The sequence below is a fragment of the Canis aureus genome, chromosome 15 (genome assembly GCF_053574225.1).
Source record: "Canis aureus isolate CA01 chromosome 15, VMU_Caureus_v.1.0, whole genome shotgun sequence".
Lineage (NCBI taxonomy): Eukaryota > Metazoa > Chordata > Mammalia > Carnivora > Canidae > Canis > Canis aureus.
In genome coordinates, this window is record NC_135625.1 from 63,771,154 (window position 1) to 63,791,418 (window position 20,265).

At 35.3% G+C, this 20,265-nt stretch overlaps 1 long non-coding RNA gene across 6 annotated transcripts in view; it reads right to left on the minus strand.

Moving 5' to 3' along the window:
• Window positions 1-1,245: 1,245 nt before the first annotated feature.
• Window positions 1,246-20,265, minus strand: part of LOC144285042 (uncharacterized) — a 180,200-nt gene continuing 161,180 nt past the window's right edge. For 2 of the 6 annotated variants that reach the window (XR_013353437.1, XR_013353435.1), the window contains 3 exons: window positions 9,928-9,974; window positions 6,970-7,098; window positions 1,246-2,086 (listed from right to left, as the gene is read on the minus strand). This is a non-coding gene — a long non-coding RNA (uncharacterized LOC144285042). Of the gene's footprint in view, window positions 2,087-6,969; window positions 7,099-9,416; window positions 9,710-9,927; window positions 9,975-20,265 lie in introns of those variants that run through there. The other 4 variants (XR_013353438.1, XR_013353436.1, XR_013353440.1 and 1 more) reach the window with 3 other exon arrangements.

Here is a 20,265-nt window from a genome sequence, read left to right on the forward strand (position 1 = left end):
TGCAATAAAATATAGATAACATAAAATTTCTCATTTTAACCATTTTATGGGTACAGTTCTGAGATACTGAGTACATTCACATTCTTGTGCAACCATCACCACGGTCTCCAGAACTTTTATATCTTCTCAATTGAAATTTGTACCCATGACACCAACTTCCTGTTTCCCCCTCCTCCCAGCCACTGGAAACCACAATTCTTTATATTTCTACAAATTGGACTACTCTAGGTACCTTATATAAATGGAATCCTACTATCTCAGTCCTTTTGTGATTGGCTTATTTCATGTTATACACATATAATCTTTAATAATATGTCTATGTTCTTTTTTTCCCACCTTTCTGAGGGATAATTGACAAATAAAAATTGTATATATTTAAGGTATACAACTCCATGCTTTAATTTATGTATACATTGTAAAATAATCACCACAATCAAAGTAATTAACATAGCCATCACCATAGGTTACCATTTTCATTTTGTTATTGTTTTTTGTCATGACAACACTTAAGATCTACCTTCTTAGTGAATTTCAACAATACAGTACAGTATTGTTAATTGTAGTCACATTGCTGCACATTAGATATCCAGAACTTATTAATCTTGCATAACTGAAACTTTATACTCCTTTACCGATATCTCTTTACTCCCTCCTCCCCAGCCCCTGGCAACCACCATTTTACAATCTGCTGGTTTCATTTTGATTATTTTAAGTCCAACATATGAGTGAAATCACACGTGTTTACTTTCTGTGTTTGACTTATTTTACTTAACAAAATGTCCTATGGGTTTACCTGTGTTGTTGCAAGTGGCAGGGTTTTCTTCTTTTCCAAATCTGAATAATATTCAATATATATATATATATATATATATATATATATTATTGAGAATAATGCTTTAATAAATATATGTGCACATATTTCTTTGAGATCCTGATTTCACTTCCTTTGGACATATATCCAGAAGTAGGATTGGATTGCTGGGTCATATGATAATTATGTTTTTAGTTTCTTGAGGAATGTCCATACTCTTTTTCTATAATGGCTATACCAAGTTGCATTCCTACCAACAGTGTCAAGGGTTCTTTTCTCCACATCCTTGCAAACAATTGTTATTTTCTGTCTTCTTGAGACTAGTCATTCTAATAGGAGTGAAATGGTAGGTAACTATGATTTGACTTGTATTTCTCTAATGATTAGTGATGTTGAACATCTTCTCACATACATATTAGCCATTCATATACCTCTTGAGAAATGTCTATTTAGGTTATTTGCTCATTTTTTTTCAATTATATTATTTGGCTATTGATTTTTTTTTTTTTTACTATTGAATTGTAGGAGTTCCTTGTTTATTTTTGGATATTAACTTCTTGTCAGAGAGATGGCTTGCAAATATTTCCTCCCATTTTTCCATAGATTTCACCCTATATCTCTCATAGATTTTTTTTTTTCGCTCTTTTGGTTGTTTTCTTTGCCTTGCAGATGGCTTTCAGTTTGACACAAACTCACTTTTCTATTTTTCCTTTGTTGCCTGTGTGCCTTTGGTGTTATATCCGAAAAATCATTGCCTAGACCAAAGTCAAAAATCCTTTTCCTTATGTTATTTTCTAGTAATTTTAAGGTTTTCAGTGTATGTTTAAATCTTTAGTCCATTTTGTGTTGATTTTTGTATATGATGTGAAATAAGGTCCTATTAATTCTTCCACATATGAATATTCAGTTTCACTAACACCATTTTTGAAGAGACTGTCCTTTTAAATTTGTCATGAAAAGTCTGAGATTTTACACTGCTTAGAAGCTAACAAAGTAGTTTGTTAAAGTCATAGGCATGTTGGTAGAAGACATGAAAATCCTGAGTTAGAGATAAAGGAACAGCTTACTCTTGGCACACTAAGCCCATGGGTATGGTGTTTGCATCACTTTTGCCTCTCCAGTCCCACAGATTTGAAGTGAAGGTGTCAGAGGTCTATTGCACTCATGTGGTTATGTATCACAGCTGAGGAGCCCTGAATTTAGGAAATACAAACCCTTTCTTTCTTCCTTCCTTTCTTTCTTTCTTTCTTTCTTCAAGCAAATTAGCTTGTTATCCTAAAAAAAAAAGACATATTTGTTGTATTGGACTGTAAGTAAATCTGTCCTTTGTTTTCAGAGAACTTGATTATTTTCCAAGGCTTTTCACCATACTAACATCTTTGAGAAGATTGTGAAAAAGAAAAAAAGACATTCAGTGCTTCACCCACAAGACATCCAACAGTGGGATAGATACAGAAACTGTGACCCAAAAATCTTTTATTGATTCTTTCTTCATTTACTAATGGAATCATTCATGTATTCATTCATTCTTCTATCCACTTTTTTTTTTTTTTACTATTTATCAGTGAACATCTCATCTTTTTGACAGAGACTATTCTATTCTTCCATATCTCTCCATTTCAACCAAATGGAATAGATCTTTCTACTTTCAATTAATCAATCAATCCTTCCATGAACTTTTCTAACATAGTGACAGTGTTGATTTTTTTTAATGTTCTTCCTTTACTCAGAAAATCATCTAACTTATTTCTACTATTTGAAATCCTTTGTTTCCCTTGAGAAAAAAATTCTTTATCATTTTTTTCCAATACCTATGATTGGAACTAACTATCTACTTTGGTTGATCTCATATAACAATGATGCCTTATATTTTTATGACCCTTTTTGAATTCTTGATTTCTTTGACATTTGTCAGTTACTCACATTTGGTTCTAACTCCCTATCTTGGAGTGTAAGTTCCAAGGAAAGAGAGCCTGTTCAATCCTCACTTTTTTGTTATACCCTATAGTGCCTTTGCAGTCTCTTGCTCATAGTTAGAAACTGCATATTAATTAAAATTGATATTTTTAAAATTTGGTCTGTGTTGCAGCTGTGCTTTTATTTGGTATGCAAAATTACAGTAATTAACAAAGTAGTTACATCATTTAACCTATTTTTTCATTGCATTTGTACTTACACAGAATGAATATATGTATGTATGTATGTATATGTATATAAAATCACAACATGAAGCATATACAGGGCACATATATATATTGCAGAAATAAAATTTTGCCTACTACCTATTATTTGGTTACAGATAAAAAATAGGTATATCACCTCAAAAGAAAAACAAAACAGGGTGTCTGGATGGCTCAGTTGGGTAAACTCCTGACTCTTAATTTTAACTCAGGTCATGATCTCAGTATCCTGAGTTTGAGTCCAGCAGGGGGGCTCCATGCTGGGTGTGAAGCCTACTTAAGATTCTCTCTCTCCCTCTTCCTCTGCCCGCCCCCTTCCCTCAGCACACATATGTGCTCTCTCTCTCTCTTTTTCTCTCAGGAAAAAGAAACAAAACCCCACAACAACATATTCGAAATTAAGCTTAGAGACAAAATGACTAAAAGTGAAATAACTAAAAATGCCAAGTATTTTCAAGGATGCTGAGCAGCTGGAACTCATAAATTACTGGAGAGAGTCTAAATTGATATAGTCACTTAACATTATTTCATAATATCAATCAGAGATTAAATATACATCTATTCTGTGACCCAGCAATTACTCTCCTGGCTATACAACACCATCCCCAAATAAATGCATATTCCCATCAAAAAGCATACACAAGAATCTCCATAGCGTGTTTATTCATAATAACAAAATAATGGAAATAATTCAAAGATACATCAACAGAATTGGTAAATCATGATATATTCACAAAATGGAATATTATATATAAATTAATTGTAGTTTTGCTACACATAACAATATGGATGGATTTTATAACACAGATTGTTGAATGAAGAAAGCAGATACAAAGAGGGCTTGGTATCATTAGTATCATTCCACTATGAGAAATTCAAAACTAAGCAAATTAAGTTTGTGGTAATAGAAGTAAGAATAGCATTTATATTTGTGGAGTATTAACTATTGAGGGGGCTGCTGGCATGTGATCAATTTTCTAAATTTTGATATACTTGTGTATGTGTGTAGTAGTTGTGTATGTGTATATATGTATACAAATAGTGTGTATATACTGTGTTCATAGTGTGTATGTACATTGTGTATATTGTGTATTGTATATTAGAATAATAAATCTGATGTGAAAAATAATAGATAATTATCTCAAAAACTTAACAAAAGATGTTGATACTATTATTATCTTAGAATATTATGTTTACTAGTATTTGATATTCTTGAAATATCCAGCATTCAACATGTTTTATGATCTCCTGTCCTGATGAGATATAGTCAGCCTACTTGTTCAGCAGCTGAATGAGTTTAATGCCTGTGAGTAGTGATAGTTCCAGGTGGTTCTGAGCTCAGAGGTACTGGCTATCTTGATCCATGTTGAAACATTTAAGATTTACTAGCAGGAGATACTACGACTACTACTACTGCTACTACTACTACACACAACAATGAAAGCACTAATGGTAAATGCATTGGAGAGGGTTGGTGTTATGTGAGGCAAATCTCCAAGCATGTTCCCTTATCTCTCCAGAGCACATGGTTGATCCTCTTGGGGGTGGTTAGGGTTGTCACCATACTGAAAGCTGGTGAACTATGGAAAATGTAGAAAGTCACAGCAGTATGGAGAGAGGTTTAACCAATGGATGTTTGTGTGGAATCGTATTTCCAATGGGAAGTGTTTGGGATTTTATATTTTCTCCCCACAGGAGCTGGGATCTTAGGTCAATAAAGCCACCTAAGGTTCTGCAAGAGAAAGTACACACGTTCATTATATTTCCCAAGCAACTCCACAGAATGCATGACTGCTAAAGAAATCTTAATAAAAAAAATTGTTTCCCAGGGTTTTCAGAATCAGATAAGATAATGTATGTGAAGATTGCTCACAGAGCCATCGTCTTTCAGTAGGTACTCATTTTACCTTGTTATAAGATGAAAGCCAATTATCTTAACCTAATATATGATATGTGGGAAACAGAATGCCGAGCTATTGGCAAAACACTTTCTCCCCCCTCTTCAGTCCTCACAAAATCCCATGACATGGCCACACATTCTTGTGTCTGGAGAGGGTGGAAGTTGTAGGTCTTGATTAAGTGGCTCAACAAAGTCATTATAAAAATAAGAAAAACCAAAGCACCTAATTCTGCAATCTGAAACTTGTACTTATGTTAAGTAATGAAGACTACACAGGTGCAAAGCACATCCTGATAATAGAAAATAATGCATATGAGCAAAAATAAACATTTTCATCATTGAAGGAGATAAATCCAACATACTCTGGCTTTCCTGAAATCTTTATATTCTCTAGCTCAAAAGATGGTTTTCAACTGAAGATAATTTGAGCATGAAATTCCATCCACCAGTCATCCTCCTCTGCTTAGAATTATATAAGGAGTGGTTAGTACTGCGTAACTATTGAGAGGTCAGTGTCTAGACAAAGATGCACCAGGCAGTTTGGGTCCTGCTGTGTTTTAGGAGCATATGACATGGCGTGAGCACCTTCACCTCTGTCTTCAACCCATCCTTGAGAAAATAATGATGATAAGAGCAACTTCTGCATAGGGTAGTCATGAGAACACAGAGATAGTCTGAATAAAGCCCACAGTGTGTGTTCCACAAATTTCCCTATTCCTATTACTCTGTGTCCAGAAGTGTGCTGCCAACACCGTGGAGAGCTCTTCAAATTAGAGCTACAATCTTGTAGTTTCCCTAACTTTTACAGTTCCTCAAGTCACTTGGGTTGAGGGTGTTAATCTATTTCAATTGATTGACAGTTGCACAGTAGTCAGTTACTTGATTTATAATTTGCACCAGGTTATTGAATTTATAATTTGGACTGAGCTCTAAATGCGTTTTTGATTTATGTGTGTCCCCCACGCAGTTACAACAAATCATTGGTGGTTGAGCAACATTTACTGTAAGACACACACATTTAGCAGTTGGATTTTAAAGGGCAAAGAAATTTATATTTCTTCATGTAAATGTAAAAAATCAATGCTTCAAATAATTGCAAAAGAAGCAATGTGATCAAGTGAGGAGAGTCATACCATTTAATAACCAGAAAAAAAACCCTTTCTGTTTATAATGTTGTCCCTGTCTGGGTTGCATTACAGATGTTGAGAGTTATGCCAGACAACGGCGAGGATCTAGGTCAGCATTTTTACTTTACACACAAGAGGGCTAAAGTGCTCGAGGCCATAAAGTAGTTAGTGGCTAAGTTAGAAATTTAACCAACTTTCCTGATTCTTGTTTAGGAATCTTTCCACTCTGTCTCAGTTTTTTTTGTGGTTCATTTTCTTTCTCTGAAAAGTGCAAGGATAATATAGTCTTTGCTTCTCAGTGGAGTATTTTTTTAATACATGAAACAATACACTTGGTAGGCCTTGACAGTATACAGTACTGTATAAATTTTTACCTACATCCAAACCTTGGTTTCTTAGGGAAAGAGTGAACAGAAATCAAGGAGCACTATGAGTAGAAGGGCTCTATCACCCACATATTTTCAGTTTTAATCCTTACTAAACCCTATTATTTTCAGATGATAAAACTAAGGGTCAGAGAAGTTAAAGAAATACTCAATCTAGGATTTCAAATATCCAAGGCTTGCATATGTGTCACTGCTGTTGGACTCAGAAAATAAGGCCTACCAGGTCCCTTAATGCAAGACTGTGAATTTAGTATTTTCTGGCAAAGGAAAAACACCTGCCTCTTTAAGATTTGACCCTAATTGTAAAACAGTTTTCTTCTTGCTGCGATATTAGGTGTCATATTAATCTTTCTTTCTGACCTCATTCTGGCAAATCGTCTTGGAGAGAGGAATAAATAATGTTCTTGTAAATTGATTTATATGAACTCTAGAGATATAGCACTAGCAAAAAATACCAGGCCACGTCTGGGCCTCAGTCAGTAGATCAAAGGTGTCTCTGCCTTATTATTTGCTCCAAATCAAGTTCAGAATGATTACTGAAATGCCCATTTTCCTAATGTCATACCTCCAGTCAAGTGTTCTGACCTTTGACCTCCACTGATCTTGTCTCAAATAGAATGCAATAACTTTTCAAAATGGCCAGGAAACATCCAGTTGTAGGAACCTGAACTTGAAATGGAGGGTCAGGCTGGAGCTGCAAAAATGAACAATCAGGACAAAGAGAATGTAACTTTAGTCTTCCAAGTTCTAAAATGAACACTGCAAAAATACTATTTTAGGGCATCTTAGGGCCCTATCTCTTTCACTTTGAGCTGCATGATTAAAGCCTGATGATTGTTTTCAATTTTCAACTCCCTTTTGATTATTACTGAATGCAACTTTCATCCAGCAGATACACTAAAGCAAGGGGGTATGGATGTGCCCATATCCTCCCACACTGTTTTAATCATTTCCTTCTCTGTGGAAAATGGCACTCTTTATTGTTAAGAGAGCATGATCATCTTTCCTTCAATTCCAAACATGCTAATTGAATGCCTGCAATTTGATTAGCACTCCAAAAAAGAAAAGGAAAAAACAACCCAGGATATATTTACTGACCTTAAAAATATTATTTCATTGATGGAGAAAGAAGTAACATTGCTTTAAAAAGGAAATGTAGTATATGATTGTGTCTTAAAGTGATTGTTGCAGGTAACCAATAGAAGACTAATTGTATAAGAGGATGGACAGGTATAGGAAAGCAGCCAAGAGATGAATTTTGCAGAATGGCTTGACAGGATCATGACATGAGAAGAGAGAAGACACAGAAGTAGCATGGCTGACGTGATGGAGATACACAGTAAACATGTTTAACCTAAACATATTAAGAGTGAGACATTAACTTGGAGAATCAGTGGGACAACAGTTGAGTAGAAATGTGACCTCAGTAAGAAGATGCCTGGAATCCAGCTGAGAAATTTGGACTCAATCGTGTGTGGACCCAAGAGCAATATGGAAGATTTCAGAGGCCATGATAAAAGGCTTCAAGACAGCATGCACAAATATGTTGGATGAGAATGCCAGGTGAGGAACCAGAGGCAGGGACTCTATATATCAAAGATACTGCCAGGTGGCAGCATTAACAGGAGGGACTAAGCCAAGTAGCAAGAGGAATTATGTGAGGACAAAGGGGACAGAAGAAAAACACAAAGCTGAGAACTTTGGGGAAGCCCGATGGAGTCTCGGTAATAATTTTTGGGTAGTGTTGCCAGCTACAGCAAGTAAAAACACAGGAGCCAGTTACCTCTGGTTTCAAAACAAATAATTAATACAGTTGTAATAGAGATATGACCCACACATGTATAATTACACTAAGAGTTATTTATTATTTATTTGAAATTCAAATTTAACTAGGTATCTATCATCTATTATCTATCTATATCTATCTATCTATCATCTATCTATCTATCATCTATCTTTCTATCTATCATCTAGTTTCTGTCAGCCCAGTCTGAGGAATTTACCTGTACCAGTATTTATCCTACATTTTGGAAACACTCAAAGAACATTCATTTTTGTGCTACAGAAATAGATGGATTTCTAATATTTATGTAATGTCAGAAGTACAGACCTGCTTAAGTAAAAAAAGTTATATAGATAACAGATACTGTATATGGAGATTAAACTTAGCTTGGGGAAAAGTTATAGCACTAATCTAGGTAAGACTTTCATTAAAAACACACATTTGACCTGCAGTTCTGAGGAAAACAGTGGAAATTATAGTTTTAAAGGAGAATATGCAATTACCTAGAACTTGTAGTTTCAAAACTATAATGAAACATATTTTAGTGTTTTTGTGGAGAGTATATGAATTAGAATGAACAGCATAGTTGGATGAATTGCTATACCACATGATGCCAATTGAACTAAACTTTAAAGGTGGCCAAATAAGGAAGTAAAATAATTTGTCATACAGTTTTCCTGTTTTTGTAAAGGGAGCGATGATTAAGAGTAGGCATTATGGAAATAGGTACTTAAGACTCCCTTAAAAACTAAGATTACACTAACAGCCTTAAGAAACTCAAGAAATCGTGTCAACTATTAAAAAGTGGTCATAGAAGCAAACAAAAGCATTGACCTTCTGATCAAAGAGCTATGGAGAAAGAAAAAAAGATTACATGGATTTTGTATAATATAAAATCGAAAAACAGGAAAACCAACAAACTACATCTAGAAGATGCACAACGGGCAGTGGCTGGCAGCAGAATGTGTTGTTGATGTGGGGAGGTGTGTGTACAAGGGCTGGAAAATCCCATGACAGAGAGATTTGGTTGTACCTGTGAAATGTCCACATTCGTATTTCCTTAACTCCCTTTAGCATAACCAAATTCTGCTCACTCCAAGCACTCTCTTCTCATTATGTAGACTTTCTAGATTGCTCTCCCTACTGTTCATTTCTTCCTTCTTCAAAAACCCTTGTAATCTACTCTACTCATTTTTTTCTCATAAAGATACACAGCTACATAGGCTTCATTCGTTACACATCTTCTCCCACCGTCGTGAGAAAAGAGATCAATTTATTTTCTGTAGGTAGTTCTAAGCACATAATGGGTGCTCAATAAATAGTCCATAGGTTCAACAGAAACATGGAAAAGAAAACATCATGCAACTTGAATAAGAAGCCAGTTTTGATTGATTTAGTTGATTGATACAAAGCTCATTTGTTTGTTGGCTTGCAACACGGAGGCTTGATTTGGTAGCAGATTTTCCATATAAGCTTCCTGTAGCACAGATAAGTCTGTGAATTCATGAAGAAAGTTTCTCACCTAGTGAAGAGCAATATAAAAGACAGTTTGAGATATTACTCCTTGTCTATTTGTCAAGGCAGTTTTTAAAAATCCAGAATGACTGTCATATCTGACTTTCAAATGAGGGACATTTTCACTTTGATTCTTGTCAATTATTAAATATTTATCACTTTTATAAAAGGAAACAATAGACTAGTTGCAGCAGTCAGAGCTTTACATGAAATAAAATGTGTTACCTGGAAGAACCCAATCATTCTTTTATATCGCTAATCTTCAGAATCATCTGAAAACAGATAAAAATGACAGATTTCCAGGATCTGCTGGTCACAATGTGTGTGTCTTAAAATCTCGTTATTCCTTTCTAATGTTGCAACTTCCCTAATCACACTGTAGTCTCAATATACAATATTTTATTTATATGTATTTTTCACTCAACCCTGGATTTCTGAATTTAGGTAAATATAATGATTCATATTTTTCTGTAGTGCCAAACCAGTTGTTCCTTGACTGTGTCTATTTTGTAAAGAAATCATTGGCATGAGGAAATTCTCCAGATGTGGTTGTCAGATTCATTAAGTCTGGGGTGGGATCCAGGAAACTAAAATTAAAAAAAAAAAAAATCAAAGGTGATTCTGTTCATCAGTTGTATCTGGGAATCACAAATCTATTCTATTGCCATGGTTTTGTATTTAAAAAAAATCAACCAAAAAAAAAAAAAAAAAAGAAGAAGAAGAAGAAAGAAATCAAGGTCTCAGAAGGTGAAAAGAAAAGAGATTTGTGAGTATCATAAAGCTTTTTATTGTTGAAACAGAGTAAGAGCTCAGATGTGCAACTTCAGTGTACTGGAACTTGTGTGTCTACACTTCTGCTGTGTTCATTTCCTTGACAGCCCAGTTCCCATTGATGTAAGTATGCCTAGGACTTAATTTGAGGAAAACCACAGCAATCTGCCTTCTGGAAGCAATGCTTTTGAAAACTGAGAAATTCAAAGGGTTGCTGGAAATCAGGCATCAGTGAGAGTCATTTAAGAGTGAGATGAATATTTACTTCTTTGAACAATATTATATGAAAGAAATGGACAATATCTTGTCACAGTGTGGGATCAAAATCCTGTGCTCCTAAGGAATGGTTCAATTTATGAGCTAAAAGCACAGACAATAAAGTAGCGCGTATATATTCAAATAACCCCTTGATTATATCCAGAATGTAATAGCACCTTACTATTAAAAATCCTCCCCAAAACAAAAACACACACAAAAAAAAATATTGTTCCTGCAACACCATGGTATATCATGCTCATTTCACAGACAAGGAAATCCAAGTGTGGGGATGGGTAGCACAATGAATTAGTGGTTAAATCCAAGAATAAAATTTGTGTCTTGCTATCTCAATTATTTTACTTATTGCTATACCTATGCACCTTTCTCTTCTTTTACAAAATTGGGTAAACTCATCTATATATAACTATATATATGTATATAAATGAATGAATATGAATATGTTTATTATAAGAGGTCTAAAAAATGTACATGCAAATTTTAAATATTCAATTTAGGTGGAAAGTGTCTGACTAGAAAGTATACTAAGTGTTTTGTCTGGGCTAGAGCTGATACTCAAAATGCACCATTAAAACAGAGCTGAGAATAGCATATATGTGTTCTTTTGTATATTCTGTATCAGATCAACCAAAGCAAAAAGAAACCAAAATATAATAACAAATAAAATCAAACAAAAGGAGGGGAAAGCCATTTTAATCTTCACATAGGAACATGGAATAGATGTTTCATTAAATTTTTATACTTAGGGCTCAGAAATCCCAAGCAAGAGAACTTTTTGTATCCAAAATAGTGTTTCAGACATAGAGACAAATAACTGATGAACCTGAGGTAAGAAATAACCCATGGAAGAACAACTATTTTCCTTAGACAAACATTTCCACAAAGAAGGAAGGAGTTCTGTATAATAGGCAACTTTATTATTAACTATTATTATTATTAATTATTATTATTATTAAATTAGGATTAAAGACCATGTAGTATCAGTTTCAGGTGTAAATGTAGTGATTCAACACTTCCATACATCACCCAGAGCTCATCACAAGTGTACTTAATCCCTATCACCTGTTTAACTCATCATCCTACCCACTGCCCCTCTGGTAACTAGCATTTTTCTATAGTTAGGAGTCTGTTTCATGGTCGAACTCTCTCTCTCTCTTTTTTTTTTTTTTTGCCCCCTCACTGCTTATTTGTTTCCTTTCTTAAATTCCACATGAGTAGAATAATATGCTATTAGCTTCTCTCCAATTTATTTCACTTAGCATAATACTCATTAAGCTCCATCCATGTCATTGCAAATGGCAAGATTTCATTCTTTGTTATGGCCGAATAACATTCGTTTTATCCGTTCATCCTTCAATGGACATTGGCTTGTTTCCAGAATTTGGCTATTGTAGATAATGCTGCTATAAATACTAGAGTCCATGTATACCTTGAATTAGTATTTTTGCATTCTTTGGGTAAATACTTAGTAGTGCAATTGCGGGATTGTAGGGTAGTTCTATTCTTAATTTTTTGAGGAATGTCCATACTGTTTTCCAGAGTGGTGGCACCAGTTTGCAGTCCCACAAACAGTGCAAGAGGGTTCTCTTTTCTCCAGGTCATCAACAAAATCTATCGCTTCTCATGTTGATTTTAGACATTCTGACTGGTGTGAGTTGATATATTCTTGTAGTTTTGATTTGTACTTCCCTGATGATCAGTGATGTTCAGCATCATTTCATTATAGTGGGCAACTTTAGTGACGGAGTAAATATTGGGGAGAACAATGCTGTTGAGTATTGTACTAATTGCTCCTAAATATACTTCACACCTATCAACACCATCATCCACACACCCACCCCTGGAAAGGAGAGAGCTGTATAGAAAAAGAAAAAAAAAAAAAGGTAAACTTCTTTTTTCTAAGTTACACCCCCCCCAAAGAAGGGGTAAGAGAAAAGAATTTGTCTTCATATTAGAAAGGAGTACAGAAGAGCAAGAGGCTAACTGATGATGAAGAATTGCTCACTGTAGAAGCTGACTGAGGGAATGCTCACTCAGCCACAGAATGAAGGCCTGAACCATGGAGAGTGCCATCCAGAGGCAGGGGATACCAGTGAAGAGGGGAGCCATATAATTGCAGGACTAGAGTCAAATAGAATTATTTGTAAGGCAAGTCCCCATTATTATTATTATTTCACAATAGATGAGATGGACACCTGGAACAGACCTAGAGATCTCAGAGTTGCCAAGTAAAATTACCCTGTTAAATTTGAATTTTAGATAAATGACTTTAAAAAAATCCAGTATAAACTGTTAAATTAGTGTTAGTTGTACAGTATAGTGATTTGACAATTTGATATATTACTGCTCATCGAGATAAGTGTACTCTTAATCCCCCCTTCACCTATTTCACCCATTCCCTACACCCACCTCCTTTCTGGTAACCATCTGCTTGTTCTCTCTAGTTTAGAGTCTGTTTTTTTTTTTTTTTCATTTGCCACCCCCCCCCTTTGTTTTGTTTCTTAAATTCCACATATGAGTGAAATCATATGATATTTCTCTCTCTCTCTCATTGATTTCCTTAGCACTATACTCTCTAATGTCATCCCTGTTGTTGCAAATGGCAAGATTTCATTATTTTTATTATGGCAGATTATTCCATTGAATATATATATATATGTATATATATATATATATATATACATATATATATATATATTTAGTATTTTTGAATTCTTTGGGTAAATACCTAGTAGTGCAATTGCTGGATTGTAGGGTAGTTCTATTCTCTCTCTCTCTCTATATATATACCACATCTCCTTTATACATTTATCTGTTGATAGATACTTGGTCTGTTTCTATAAATTGATTTTTTGTAAAAGCCTCAATAAACATAGGGATGCAGATATCCTCTTGGATTAATGTTTTTATATCCTTCAGTTAAATTCCCAATGATGTGGGACACCTGGGTGGCTCAGCGGTTGAGCTTCTGCCTTCAGCTCAGGTCATGATCCCGGGGTCTGGGATTGAGTCCCACATCGGGCTCCTTTCAGGGAGCCTGCTTCTCCCTCTGCCTGTGTCTCTGCCTCTCTCTGTGTGTCTCTCATGAATAAATAAATAAAATCTTTTTAAAAAAAATTCCCAATGATGCAATTACTGGATCATAGAGTAGTACTATTTTGAATTTTTTAGGGAAACCTCCATATTGTTTTCTACAGGGGTTAGGAGAGTTTGCATTAGGACAAATTAGGTTAGGACAGTTTCCACCCACAGTACACAGGTTTTTTTTCCTCCACATCCTCACCAACACTCGTTTCTTGTGTTTTTGATTTTAGTCATTCTGACAGGTGTTAGATGATAACTCATTGTGGTTTTGATTTGCGTTTCCCTGATAATAAGTGATGTTGAACATTTTTTCATATGTCTGTTGTCCATCTGGATGTCTTCTTTGGAGAAACATCTGTTCATGTATTCTTCCCATTTTTTATTTGGATTATTTGTATTTTTTGGTGTTGAGTTGTATCAGTTCTTTATATATTTTGAATACTGTTTATCAGATATGCTATCTGCAAACATCTCCAATTCAGCAAGTTGTCTTTTAGTTTTGTGATTATTTCCATTTCAGTGCAGATGCTTTATATTTTGATGTAGTCCCAATAGTTTATTTTTGCTTTTGTTTCCTTTGCCTTAGGAGACACATCTAGAAGGAAATTTCAATGGCTGATGTCAAAGAGGTTACTGTCTGTGTTGTCCTCTAGGGGTTTTGTGGTTTTCTGTCTCATATTTAGGTCTTTAGTACATTTTGAATTTATTTTTTTGTGTAGGACATAAGAATGCGATCCAGTTTTTTTTTTTTTTTTTTTTTTGCCTGTTCCTGTCCAGTTTGCTCAACATTATTTGTTGAAGAGACTTCCTTTTTCCCACTGGATGTTCTTTCCTGCTTTGTTAAAGATAGTCCCAAAAGTTAATTTTTACTTTTGTTGCCCTTGCCTCAGGAGGTATGTCTAGAAAGGTGTTGTTATGGCAAGTGTCAGAGAAATTACTGCCTGTACTGTCTTTTAGGATTTTTATGGTTTCAGGTCTCACGTTTACATCCTTAGTCCATTTTGAGTTCATTTTTGTCTATGGAGTGAAAAACTAGTCAAGTTTTGTTTTTTCACATGGGCGCATCCAGTTTTCCCAATACCATTTGTGAAACAGACTTTTTCCTGTTAAATATTCTTGCCCTATTCATTGAAGATTAATTGACCATATAATCCTGGTTTATTTCTGGGCTCTCTGTTATGTTCTATTGATCTGCATGTGCACTTTTGTGCTAGAATCAAACTGTTTTTTTATTTTTAAGATTTTATTTATTCAGGAGAGATAGAGAGAGAGGCAGAGACATAGGCAGAGGGAGAAGCAGGCTCCATGTAGGAAGCCAAATGCGGGTCTCAATCCTGGGACTCCGGGATCATGCCCTGAGCCAAAGGCAGACGCTCAACCAATGAGCCACCCAGGCATCCCATCAAACTGTTTTGATTACATATCTGTGTAATATAATTGCAAATCTGGAATTGTGATACTTCCAGCATTGTTTTTCTTTCTGAAGATTGCTTTGGCTTTGCAGGATCTTTTATGGTTCCATACCAATTTTAGGATTTTTTGTTCTAGTTCTGTGAAAAAATGTTGTTAGCATTTTGATAGGGATTGCATTAAATATGTAGATTGCCATGGGCAATATAGACATTTTAACAATGTGAGCATGGAATATTCTTGTTTTTATCATCTTCAATTTCTTTCATCAGTGTTTTGTAGTTTTCAGTGTGTATGCCTTTAGCCTCCTTGGTTAAGTTTATTCCTAGCTATTATTTTTGGTGCAATTGGGATTATTTTCTTAATTTCTTTTTCTGATACTTTATTATTAGTATGTACAAATGCATCTTGGGAATAAATCTCACTTGATTATGATGAATGATTTTGTATGTATTGTTGGGTTTGATTTGCTAATACTTTGTTGAAGATTTTTGTATCTAAGTTCATCAGAGATATTGGCCCATAGTTCTCTCTCTTTGTAGTGTTTTTATCTGCCTTTGGTATCAGGGTAATTCTGGCTTCATAGGATGAATTTGAAAGCTTTTCTTAATCTTCTATTTGTTTTTGGAATAGTTTCAGAAGAATAGATATTAAATGTTTGGTAGGATTTGTGAAGAATTTCTGAAGCCATCTGGTCCTGGAATTCAGTTTGTTGGACGTTTTTGATAACTAATTCTTTTTTTTCTTTTTTTTTGCTAGTAATCAATCTTTTTACATTTTATGTTCCTTCCCAATTCTGTTATGGGAAGTAATCTATTTCTAGGAATTTATCCATTTCTTCTATGTTGTCCAATTTGTTGGCATGTAATTTTTCATAATATTCTCTTCTTAATATTTCTGTTGTGTCAGTTATTTCTCCACTTTTATTTCTGATTTTGTTTGAGTCCTCTGTCTCTCTCTCTCTCTCTTTTTTTTTTTTATGAGTCTGGCTAAAGGTTAACCAATTTTGTTGATCTTTTCAAAGAACCAACTCTTGTTTTCATTGATTTTTTCCCCCATTTCTAATTCATTTATTTCTGCTCTAATCTTTATTATTTCCTTCCTTCTGCTGTTTTTTTTTTTTCTCTTCTTTTTCTAGATCATTTGGATGCAAAGTTAGGTTGTTTATTTAATATTTTTCTTCTTGAGGTAGGCCTGTCTTACCATAAACTTCCCTCTTAGGACAGCTTTGCTGTAGCTCAAAGATTTTGGACCATTGTATTTTCATATTCATTTGTCTCCATCTATTTTCTTGGATTTTCTCTTTGATTTGTTGGTTCACCGAGTCATTTTCTAGTAGCATGTTATTTAACCTCCATGTATTTGTGCTCTTTCCAAAATTTTTCTTGTGGTTGATTTCTAGTTTCATAGTGTTGTGGTCAGAATAGATGCATGGTATAATTTATTCTGGAAAATGTTTCACCTGCACTTGACAAGAATATGTATTCTGCTGTTTTAGGATGAAATGTTCTGAATACATCTGTTAAATCCATCTGGTCTAAGGTGGTATTCAGAGCAACTGTTTCCTTGTTGATTTTCTGTTTAGATGATCTGCCCATTGATGTAAGTGGGGTGTTAAAGTCCTCTACTATTATTGTATTACTATTGATTAGTTCCTTTAAGTTTATTATTAACTGCTTTATATACTTGGGTGCCCTCTTGTTGGGAGCATAAATATTTACTATTATTATATCTTGTTGGATTTTTCCATTTGTGATATACAGTGTCCTTTGTTGTTACAGCCTTTGTTTTAAAGTCTATTTTGTCAGATATAATTACTACTATGCCACCTTTCTTTTCACTTACATTTGCATGAAAAATGCTTCTCCATCCTTTCACTTTCAATCTCCATACGTCTTTAGGTTTGAAATGAATCTCTTGTAGGCAGCATATAGATAGGTCTTTTTTTTTTTTTTTTTGATCCATTCCATCAAACTATGTCCTTTGATTGGAGCATTTAGTCCATTTACATTCAAAATAATTATTTATAGGTATGTATTTACTGCCATATTGTTAGTTGCCTCATGGTTGTTTTTGTAGGTTGTCTCTATTCCTTCTCTTGTTTTCTCTTTCTCTTCTCTTTCTCTCATGAGAGAAGTCTCATGGTTTGTTGGCTTTCTTTACTGATATACTTGGATTCCTTTCCCTTTAATTTTGTACATCTATTACTGGTTATTGATTTCTGGTTAATATTAGGTTTGTATATAACATCTTCTGCATATAGCAGTCTATGTTAAGTTGATGATCACTTAAGCTTGGACTCCTTCTTTACACCTCTCTGCACTGCATCCCATGGTTTAGGTATATGATGTTATTCTTTATATCCTTTTATGTTGTGAGTCCTTTGTTTGGGTCTTACAGATATACTTATTTTTACTGCTTTTGTGCTTCTTATTTTTCTTACTCTTACTTACGGTCTTTCCTTTACACTCAAAAAATCCCCCTTTAACATTTTTTTATAGAACTGGCTTAGTGGTCATGAATTCCTTTACTTATGTTTTTCTGGGAAACTCTTTATCTCTCTTTCTATTCTGAATGATAGCCTTACTGTGTAGACTGCTCTTAGTTGCAGGTTTTATTTTTTTTCCCATTCTGTACTTTGAATATATCACACCCTTCTCTTGTGGCCTGCAAAGTTTCTGCTAAAAAATCAGCCTATATCTTATGGAGTTTTCTTTGTATATAGCTATTTTTTTTTCTTCTTTTGCTACTTTAAAAATTCTCTTTATCACTTCTTTTTGCCATTTAATTACTATGTGTTGGTATGGACCTCATTTGTTTGATTTTGTTGGGGATTCCTGTGCCTCCTGGATCTAGATTATTTTTGTATTCTTTTGAGATTCAGGAAGTTTTCAGTTATTCTTCCTTCAAAAAAAATGTTCCCTTTTCTCTCTCCTCCTTCTGAGATCCCTATAATGCAAATGTTATTATGCTTGATGATGTCACTGAGTTTCCTGAGTTTATTCTCATTTTGCATAATGCTTAGCTTGATTGCTTTCCATTACATTGTCCTTCAGACCACTGATTTATCCTTTTGCTTCCTCTAATCTATTTATTCCATCGTACTTATTTTTAATTCCATTTATTTTGTTCTTCATCTCTGATTGGTTCTTTTTTTTTCCTTTTATTAAGGGTCTCACTGATGTCCTCTACAATTTACTCAAATTCAGTGAATATCTGTATGATCATTAATTTTAATTCTCTATCCAAATATATTACTTATCTCCATTTTCTTAGATCTCTTGCTATGAGTTTCTCCTGTTCTTTCATTTGGGACATATTCTTCTGTCTCCCAATTTTGTCTAACTCTCTGTGACTATTTCTCTATTTGGAAAGTTAGCTACTTCTCCTGCTCTTGAAAGTGATGACCTTGGAGATCTCTGGGTGGCTCAGGGGTTTAGAAACTGCCTTCAGCCCAGGGCGTGATCCTGGAATCCCAGGATTGAGTCCCACATTGGCCTCCCTGCATGGAGTCTGCTTCTCCCTCTGCCTCTGTCTCTGCCTCTGTCTCTGTGTGTGTCTCTCATGACTAAATAAATAAAATCTTTAAAAAAAGGTGGCCTTATGAAGAAGAGGTCCTTTGGTGCCCTGCCGTACAGTATCCCCTTTCCACCATAACCTCACTTTTTAGTGGTTTCTTCTATGTGTGTTGCATATGCCCTTATGTTTGTGGCTGAGCCACCTTTTCCTTCAGTTCAGTCCTTTGCAGTGGCTCTCTTTGCCTGTTGTGGTCAGTGTTGGGTACCTGTGATGTTAATGGGCCAATCTGAGTCAGCCTTGGGCTTGAGTTGAGTCAGACTATCTGTTTTCAAACCACAGGCCACTTTCCCTGTGTTTTTATCCTGAAAACCTGCATTGGTGGGTGGAGCCTACAGTCAGACCAGTTGTCTGACCTCAGCTCACTGCTGGTGCTGTGGTCTACCTGGTATGTGTGTGTGTTTATCACTCTCTCTTCTTAGGACAGGAGTCTCTTTGGTGTTTACCCCTGTTGGGGCTGCTTCCACATTGCCAGCCTCATGTCATGGCTTTGGATGTGCTTCAGCCAAGAATGTATTGGAGGAGGTGACTCTGCAACGTGTGAAGCGATGGGATGTGCAGTGTTTCCAGGGTGAGGCCTGGTCATATGTGAGAGGAGACCTATAGCAGGGGGACTGAGGTAGGCCCGGCTGGAGGAGGCAGATCCACCAAAGTGTGTGCAGGTGGTGGTGCACTGGCAGTGTTGGCAAGTTAGGTAGTGAATGTCAATTCTATGCTGGTTCCTGCTAGTGCCATGTATTTCATGGGAGGAATAAAAATGTGCCTGCCAACTCCTTTGTTGGAGGAGTCTACCAAAGATCTGTCTCTCCAGGACATGCTCTGAGATGAATAAACAACTATCCCTCCAGTAAGCCCCAGACACTTTTCAAACTACCATATTCATACTTTATCACTGTGAAGTGTCTTTTGTGCTGTCTTTTTAGGGGCAGGACTTAATATCCTCTCCCAGAGAGGAGCCTACTAATTTTTAAAATTTCTGTTGCTTGTAAGAGCTTATGAAATTTGGCCCCTGTGATTTTTAAAGGATGTTATGGCATATTCATATTTGTCTTCCCAGTGCAGTCTCCCAGGTGTGAGAGTCTCTTTCTCTCCCCTCTCCATGCACATAGCCTCCCTCCCTCCTATGGACAGTTCAGTGGGTTCATTTAGCTCCGCACCATTCCCCACCTGCCCTATCATCTATTGTGGCCTCTTCTCTACATTTACTTTTAGAGGTTGTTCTCCCAGTCTTTCGGTTGTTTTCTGGGTTATTTACACTGATGTGTTTTCTAGTCATATTCATGGGACAAGGTGAGCTTAGGGTCCTTCTATCCATCGTCTTCCCAGCAATCTCTATTTGGGACATTACATTAAAGTATTATTGTTCATATAAAGTTAAATAGGTGTACCATATTTTTATTTGCTTATCTAGTATCCATAACCTAGGGACATGATAAGAGTCAAGCT